The sequence below is a fragment of the Rhododendron vialii genome, chromosome 3a (genome assembly GCF_030253575.1).
Source record: "Rhododendron vialii isolate Sample 1 chromosome 3a, ASM3025357v1".
Classification (NCBI taxonomy): Eukaryota; Viridiplantae; Streptophyta; class Magnoliopsida; order Ericales; family Ericaceae; genus Rhododendron; species Rhododendron vialii.
Window position 1 is genome coordinate 6,159,678 of NC_080559.1, and position 10,013 is coordinate 6,169,690.

A 10,013-nucleotide genomic window follows, 5' to 3' on the forward strand; every position below is an offset into this window, starting at 1 on the left:
TCTAAAAAAATATCCATAAGTACACGGATATCCACTGGAGCTGATTTTTTACAGTGCCTCATAAAATAATATTCAAAAATTTATGGATATTTTTCTATATTTTTTCGGGATCCAAATGGGGCCAAACGCGTTTGTCTCTGCGGATTGTCCCTGTGGAAATGTCACAACATATTAAGGAGAAAGTCTACACTACGCAATCCTTAAAAGGGTGTACCATATGTACCTATTTTATGGTTCATTCGTAACATTTTAGCGTGTTTCGTAACTTTTGTCTTAGAATTTATAACATTTCAGTAGTATGATTCATAACATTTCAGTAGTATAATTCGTAACATTTTCATTATGATTCATAACATTTTGGTGTATCTCGTAACCTTTATACGATTCGTAACTTTTTAGCAATACGATTCGTAACATTTTCGCTATAATTCATAACATTTTGAGGAATGCATATGATACACACCCAAATAAGTATTAAGTGATGATTACTTATTCAACTCCCAAACAACGTGGGACTTTATTTTCTAAACAATATCAGCCATTTGGGGATTGGTAAGTCCATCATGATTGATAGAAAAGTTTGTTTTATGCAGTTTGCAACGTTTTTCGCTTCAAATGCACTTTTTTAAAATTTCAATGTTGACCCTAGAAGCCATTTATAGGTTGTATATAAAGCTTCCTTCGACAGAGTAAACTCTATTTCTCACACTCTTTGTTTCCTAACTTAAATTTAAACCGAATTTGAGTTTGCCCTGTGAAATTTTGACATAAAATAGATGTGGTATTCTATATCAAAGTTAGAGATTTAATGGCGTCAATTATAATCATCATTCAAAGATTGTATGACGAGACATGATCTAACATTTCTTCAAATACTGCGGTTGCATTTCCATATGGCTCTAATCTATTGCATTCTAATCGTTTGGCGTTTCTATTTTTTAAACAAGTCGAAACAATTGTATTTTGACAATTGTTGAAAATTTTGCAAATATTTTACGTAGAGAATGTGCAAAAGCATATTACCAAACCTATTTTCTCAAGTTACCAAACCTATTTTCTCAAGTTGACTAAAAGAAATTTGAAATCATAAACCGATATGTAAAAAAGAAAAGATGATTTTAAAGTTTAAACACACCCAAACTAAAAACGTGCAAAGCGGGAGAGGAGAAACTACTCATCTTTTTAATCCCAAACCTACTAACTCTTATTATTACATGCATTTACGAAGTGGCGGCTACAGGATTTTAGCTACAAAAATGTATCAAAATTTTTGTAATAAAATGGTATTTTATTACTTGAAGTGAATTTTCATTTACTCCGACTTTGTATGACTGATTAACTACAGAAAATATTAAAGAAAGAAATATATAAAATTGTAGTGCATTTTTTGAACCCAAATATTTTGCTTGAACCCCCTTCAAACCTTTGACAGCCACCCCTGCGTGTTCAGCTTAAGCCTTGCCCAACTTGGAAGTGGGCTAGATTAATTAGTAGATTCATACAAGTACACTGCTTGCATTGGGCTAATTAATCACCATGTATCTGTCGTGGTTGTGGTTGAAGTTCACAATCCTATTTGGTATTAGGAAAATAATATTCACGTATTGTTTTCGACGCGAAAACAATACACATTGGTAATTTTAAATAAAAAAACGAGTACGAAAAGACGTCGCGTAAACAATATTTTTGCCACTATGAAACAAAAGTGATTGTATATTCGTTCAAGTAGTTGTATCATTTTTTTGTATTAAGTTCCTGTAAAAAAGTTCTATTCAGATATGGTGGTTCTTTTGCCGGCTTAGATTGGTTGAACCCCAAACTTCTTAGACGAAGGAACTGTAGCTAGTGCCTAATGGCCCAATATAAACATCCCTTGGGCCTTTTGAGCAAACAATATTTACTAGTAAATTCAATCTTAGAATGGAAAAAAGAACGTGTAATAAGGCAGGTTACATTTTTTAAAGTAATGACCATTACGAGAATTTTTTATTTTAATTTTTTTTTGACGGTTAGAAGAGTTTCCATTGCCAGAAAAAAAGATCAGTACATCAGGGGAGGCCACTATCCTCATGAAGAGGATCTAGAGGCGAGGGGGAGAGAATTTCCACTTACAAATTCCACTCCCTCTCGCAGCACTCTTGGCCATACTATGAGTCACAGAGTTACCAACACTTCTCACAAAACGCACACCAAATTCATCAAACAAAGAAAATAAACGACACCCCACAAAGGGCGAGAGAGTATCATTCTTCTTGCAGTTTTGGCAGCAAACAAGCAGTAATTATGCTAGCAAATTGGCTTGATTTATAAAAGTAGTATAACACCCTTCCAAATTTTGGGAACCGTAATTTTAAAAGAAAAAATGGAGTTCAATGAGACCTCTTTTTTTATTTTTACTTACTACAAATGAGACTTGGGCATATGAACTAGGCTACGAGTTTAGGCTATGATTGGGCTTTTAAGCCCAAGTCTTCCTTCTAAAATTTTACTGATTGCAGCCCAACAGTCAGCTGAGTTTAGAAGGATTATAAAGTGGCAGAAATGAAATTCATTAGTTTTCTTCTTCTTCTTCTTTTGGTGCTTAAAATTCGTTAGTTTTCCCTTATGAATTTGACTTGACCTGAAGGGTTCCTTGCTCGATTATACTTTGGGAGTCCAGCTTCTCTCCAATCCCGGCCCCGAAAAACACAAGGCCCGGTTTGCATCAACATTTCTTTTTATTTCCGTTCACGATTTCCGTTTTTGTTTATATCTATCCACATTCCAATTCTGGTGTTCATTACGCAAATCAATTTTATGTATTTTCCGTAAAACTTTTACAATTTCTTTCCGTTACCGCTTTTAACAGACATGGTCCATCAACCAACCCACTTTTTTCTTTTTTTTTTATCAGCCCTAACCCACTTGAACTATGTTGATGCTAGGAAAAAAAAAAGTCGGTGTACGAAAATACCTTTTTCTTGAAAACCACGTTAGAATTTATGGTACTCGTACCACTGACCGTAGTTCCGATGTAACGCAAACCAAAACCAATGTCCCAATAGGCCAATACTATATGTACACTATTTAACAGAACAATTAAGCGACATTATCAAACTCGCGGACTATAGTTTAGTGGTTTGGGTGAAGATGACAAGAGCCTCCGTCCGGATTTAATAATCATTTTTTGGAGTTCGTGACATTTTTTAATCAATTATATATTCCAATCTATAATGTTTTATGTGATTTTGAAAATATTGGATTATACAACTAATTGAGATCTATCAAATAAGATTCATATTTGATATAAAATTTATTACGGATTCAAAGATATAACTTGTTTTTTAGTCGGTTAGAATAGAACTAGGAACAATTAAATCCGGATGGAGGGAATAAATACTATTCTAATGTTTCAACTTTATAGGTCAGGACAGTGGCCTTGTTCTAAGAGATCAAATTAGCTTTCGGTAAGGAAGTTGATGTCCCAATGACTAAACAATGCCCTTTCGAATAGAATAATTACGGACATTAGAGAAGTCTGCCATGATGCCATCTATCTGGAATTCAAACCTCATCAACTTCAACTATTTATATTGCTGACTTTCGTTAAGAAAAAAGAATTAGACTCCATTTGTTTGAACGTAAAATATTTTTTGATAAAATATTTTATTTATTTTTCAGAGTTTGGTTATGTAAAAAATAAGAATTGGATGAAAATAACTTACCCTTAAATCTTTCAATTCTCACTGCTCAATTTTCTCGATCGTCAGTCATAACCCACGTTCAATTCCAATATTCTCAAATCTCTCCACCGTTTAAACTCTCCCTCTATCTCTACACTATTTTGTCGATTTCTGAAAATATTTTCAAGTGCCAGTCAAACACCAGAAAATAAAAAGTTTGAAATTTATTTTCTGAAAAAATATTTTAGATGAAAAATATTTTACATTGTAAAACATTTTACATCGAAACAAATAGAGCCTTATTTTGATAAATAAATAAATAAATTACAAGAGTGTAGTTTTCAAAATCCTAACTCCTAAGGCACTGTCTGTGAAAGAAAAAGTACAAGAAAAGTTGTGAGGGTCCTCTTTAACAATTTCTATCCATAAACAAAAAATATATATATATATCCTGTAAAAAGGCTTTTGCAAGAATTATTTCTGCACTAATTCCGACTACTACTAATTTTCAGTTTTTTGACAAATGTGTTTTATCAAATGAACCTTTAAAAGAATAAGCTTTCCTGTAATTATTTTATTAAAAAAAAATCCCGAAACGGGAGGTATTCGTAAATTTTTGGGATTTTATTGAGTAGAATGCTGAGGTTGTTGAGTGGTGAAGTTAATAGGTGACTAGACAAAGTAAAAATTCGCACTTTTCCTAGACAATTTGCTTAGAATCTCATTCAAGCTGTTGAAGATGCTCTCACCGTTGGGCTTCGTACTCTTTGTTACTTGCCAATTTTAAATTTCCCCTTTTAACCAAAAAGAAAGAAGGGAGTATTTAATTTACCCACGTGCATTGCTAGGTCTAACAATTATTCAAATAGCATGTCCTAGTTTAGTGGGTCTGTTATGTGCATGAATGATCTTGGTTTTTGGGAAAGTTAATCACCACTTTATGGAATGCTTGTATTAATTCTCTCTCTCTACATCATTGGTGTCACCAAAATAAAAATTTGCTTGAAGACCCCTTTTTTTTATGCAGTACTGCTATAGGTACAGAAAAATTGGGACCGAAATCCTACCGACGGCCGCCGGTGGGCCGTCTCCGGCCACCGGACGGCCGATCCGAGCCGTTCAAAAATTCTAAAAAAAAAAACCGAGGGGCCCAACGTATATACACGAAAAGGGGTGCTCCGATCAAGCACCCTACACACCTCGGATAACATTGATTCCCGCGTTGGGCCCCTCGGTTTTTTTTTTTAGAATTTTTGAACGGCTCGGATCGGCCGTCCGGTGGCCGGAGACGGCCCACCGGCGGCCGTCGGTAGGATTTCGGTCCCAATTTTTCTGTACCGGTATCTTTACTGTTTTTTATGTGTTCAACAATGGCTGCGCCTGATTCTTCTTTTTTTGCCACAAAAAGGGACAAAACCTAATCTGCTTTCGATGGTCCAACAAAAACTGGCATCCACAAAGAAACCAACCAGCTTCTTGGGAAAATTCGTTATGGTTTTGTCTTGTGTCCAAGTTACTGGTGCTCTTGGACCACTTGGACTTGGATGATCTCGGAGGGTTTTTTTTTTTTTTTTTTTCAACGGTTCGGGGTGTTCGGATCAAATTTGAACGTATCTCGACTATTCTCATTCCCGATCCGATTGGAGGCAAACCATCCACATCGAGACTAAGAGAGTCACAAGAGATGTCTCTCTTGCTACCTAACCCCAAGAAATTGCCAAGTTTTGAATTCGAAATGTCTGAGGTTACAACTTATTTCTATTGCCACTTGAGCTACCCTTAAGGTTCTGTTTTCCCTAATATTCTAAATTATACAAAAACAACCGTGGATATATGTCGATTTTAAGACCATAAAAAAGTAGTCTGGAAAAATAGACTATTTTTGGATGAAGAAACAAATTAAAACACTTCTGTCAGAAAAACTTGGTTTTAATTTTTGTGTGATATATATGATTTAAAGAACTAACTGAGATCTTTAATTAACTGGTGTAAATTTTTTTTTAAAAGTAATACATGAAAGTATACCGATCCAATTCATTTGGTAAGCCCACTGTGAAATGCACAGTTCAATTAGTTAATATGCGACCACGCTTATTTGATGTAATCTAACTTCGCTTGTTTTGTGGGGCAAGAAAATTCACTATCCCCATTCGATATTGAAAACAAAATATCTCAATACTTTGTAGGGCTTAAATTGAAATGTATATTTAACAATCATACAAATTGAAAAATCTCTTAAAAAAACTAGTAATCTACAAACCATATACTACTAGGATTTTCGCCAAAACTATAGTATTGTTTTGTATTAACATGATGACAAGACTAATAGATTCCCAAATCCAAAAGTTTCTATCTCGGATGGCGTACGTGTAGACATTAATACCGAAAACGAAGCTGACATCGGGCTCAGAGTAACCCAATTTTTGGCTGGGGAAAATGTACATTTTGTTGCCAAGGATTAAAATACCAAAACCAAATCACTAAAAATGACCAAAACAGTACTAACAAAGCTCTTGAAGTAAGTAATCCGATAAGACACTGTTTGATTCTTTTTGGTTCCTACAAACCGTTTTCCAACTTTCTACGTGTGACAACCTTGAGGGCCGAGTGGTTTGGCCAAGTGGGTACGAGAAAGCCAATAAGTGTTTGTTCTCTATGGGATCGCATGCATGTTTGAATACGGCCAAACATTCCAATCTTTGAGGCCGCCGGAGAGTTTGTCTGGTCGTTAACTTCAAGGCCTGGATTAGTCAAGGTGTGCGGCTATGCGCAAACTAGCCCAGAAATCCGGTTATCCAAAAAAAATATACATGAGATTTTTCCTGGTAGAGTGGACTCGGAAAACGGATCATTTACTTCGGTTTTGACAGAGTAAAGACAATGCCTATTGTCTAACTTGGAAAAATGGGCAAGACCAAAAATATAAAGGATGGGAATTTCCGGACAAAATCCAACATAGTTATTTACAAGACATGGATTCCTGTTAACATATTCTAGGAGTATTTGACCATCTTTTATCACCACTTCCTACGTTTTTCTTCTCATTTCTTTTTTAGAAAAGACTTCATTAATAACAACAGTTTACATGATATGTAATACAGAAAGGAAAAAAAAAAAAGAAATTCGCGTTCCTAACAAAATGGAGGATATATAGCCACAAGAAACCTCACTTGTATCGTGTTCCTCGACATCATGCATTCTGTAAGTAGTACCTCGCATTCGTCTCGTGGTTTTCCATTACTTTGTATTTTTGTAAGTGATGGTGATTGTAATTGTTAGGGCCGAAGGCAAGTCTCTTTTGTGTCTTGGCATGCTTTTTGATCGGTCTTTCTTGATAGTCTAGTGCGTATAGGCCTTTCTTTGAATTAATTTGCCTCTGGTTATTCCTGGCAGAGGTTTTTTTTTTTTTTGTTATCTTCTTCTTGAAGCTTTCATCCTCTGTGGCTCTGTGTAAAGGAAGTTCTTCTATTTCATAGTTTCTTTGTGCCGATAAAAAAAATTTAGCTCACTGAATTCCAATGTACTTACACCAAGGAAATTGTAGACGAACAAAAATAAAACGATTAGGCACCTATTTACGTACTCAATGTGACAGTTTTGGGGCCGGTTAGCACAAGTAGGGTGCATCTTTTGTTACTCTTAAAATAGCCTATTTGGCAGGGGTCATAGGGAGGCCGGATATGAAAAGATGCCCGAACATATAGAAATCAAGATGCTTGAAATCCAATATTTGATTCGTTTTTTGGTCCTGAATCTCTTATCCGCCGAATAAGTCCATCCCCTCCAAGATGGATAAGATTTGGACACCATGCACAACCTATTTCCAAAAACTTGGACGCTCTATAACTACGAAAATGCAATTATCCATCCATATTCCCTTTACCCAAACAAATCCCACATAACTTCTTTTTTTTGACAGGTCCAAATCCCATATAACTTATTACCGCTTAATTATAATAATCTCCCCTCTTACTATATATATTCCCTTCTCTTTTCTAAAACTAACCGCTAACAAACTGCGCGCCTATTGTATCTACCAAAGAAGTCTATGATTCTGCTTGATCATGACTAGGATGATGCCTAGAATTTACGTCTAAGTCTATCGTTGTGGTTTTATGTTCTCATTGGTGTAATCTCTGTCGACTTCTTGCTAACTCGGGTTTAATATTCTGTGGGAGGGAGTTAGTTCCATGTGATTGTACGGGCCTTAAGTGCTAACATAGTTCGGATATTTGGCTTTATACTTTGTAACCTTTTCAAACGTTAAATCCCTAGGCGATAATCGCGGTTAATTTTCACAGTTTAGTCACAAGAGAATCGTGGGATTAATGAAACGTCTCTTAACTAGTCAAATGAAACCAATCACTTTGAGGGGGCCGCCGGATAAACACAAAAGCACACTTAATTATACATAGGCTTTTTGCTGTCTCTTATGTTAAAAGATGATGGTGAAATGGGTATTGTTGTTTTCGGCAAAAGTCTCACCGCCCCAATATTTCTTTTCGAAAAGGATGGGTTCAAGTTGGGTTGTGCTTGTAATTAGTTTTATGCCCCCATCTCTTTTTCAACAAAGACTGCTTTTGAAGCCCCTTTTTTGTTTCAAAAGGAGCAGACCAAACTAAATCGTTAGTACACTGGGGCTGATATTTATTTGGGTCCCATTAAAATTAGCTACCAAAACTTTGCATGAAATTATGGATACCTACATTTGCAAACTCATTTCTGTTCACATCTCTTGCTCTCAAATATATATATACAGTCCGGATCCAATGAGGGATCCCTTACGGCCTTAAGGTGCAGAACTCGCCTTTCCCGATCAAATTGCGACTATCCGAACAGCTCAAAGTGTGCAAAACATGAATTTAAGGGTACCCGCGAGAAATCAGAAAAAAAAAAAATTAGTTTATGGTTTTCACCAATGATAACATGAGCGAAACAAAAGAAGAAGGGATGATCAAACAATCATATACTTCATCTATCAACCCCAAGAGGTTGGCCAACCTGGCCCGAGAGTCATGGATTGAGATTTAAGGGTTTTTTTCCTCCTTCAGTTTCAGGTTTGATCTTGCAAGTGCTATCAAATTTTTTGAGATCAATTCATATGGAGTTTTGTTCTAACCTTAATTGGGGTTTCCGCCAGTAGATGGTGGGATTGGTCCCCTAGGAATAATTGAGGTGGAAGTAAACTGTCCCGGACAACTAAGTTCTCAAAAAAGAAAGAAAGAGAGACATACTTCATACGTCTTGTATTGTTGTATTGTAGGGCGCTCTTTTATTCTGTTTTATGTACCTTTTTACAAATTAAACCCTAATTTCCGTTCGGCTAAATAAGCCATGTTGGCTTATTTTTTTGTCATTATTCAAATTTTTTTCACATTTGTTAGTTTTTTGTCATTTTTTTTGAGATTATTATTTTTTCATGACAAGAGAAATCTAAAAAGTAAAAAATTACGATCAAAATTCAATATTTTTTGAATAAAGACGAAAAAATTGGCTTATTGGCTTTTTTTTTCTTTATTAAAAAAAATTAGGTTTCGATCGTAATTTTTTACTTTTTAGATTCCTCTCGTTATGATGAAGCAATAATCTCCAAAAAATTGACGAAAAACTAACAAATGCAAAAAAAATGAATAAAGACAAAAAAAATAAGTCAAGTGGCTTATTTAGCCGAACGGAGTTAACAACCCAGAAGAATTATTTTATACTAGTCTTTATTCAATATTTTTCTGCATTTATGAATTTTGCATGTATTTTTTTGTGAATTATTAGTTCGTCTCGACGAGAAAATTTCAAAAAATTAAAAATTATATGTTCAAAACCAAAAGTTTGTAGTCCTTGACTTTTCCACTATCTTAGGAAAAGAAAAGAAAGACATTTTTACCACATCGGTCACATTAATCAACAAATTTGGCATTTTCATACTAATAACTTGTCAACAACTTATTTCTCAACAATTTTTTCACTCACAAATTCATCTACTCCCTCCATCCTCTTTTAAGTATCTCGCTTCATAACTCCAACTTATTAAAAAAAATATCGGCCTTGTTAGTTTAGCACATTTGGGTATTTTTGTTTTGGTAGTGGGTGGAAAGAGAAATAAGGTAATGATTGAAGAAAGATATAGGGTAATGATTGGAAAATAAAGTTAAAACAAAGTAAATATGCTAAACGAACAAGGCCATCATCATTACAACTTTCACATCAACTTTTACCCTTATTTTCCCTACTTACCCTCTATGGAGATATCATCATTACACTTTTACTCACTAACTTTTTAAAATGGATTTACTTTTATGGACAAAATATAAATGTACCAATTTTTACCCACTAACTTCACCAAATGTATATTTA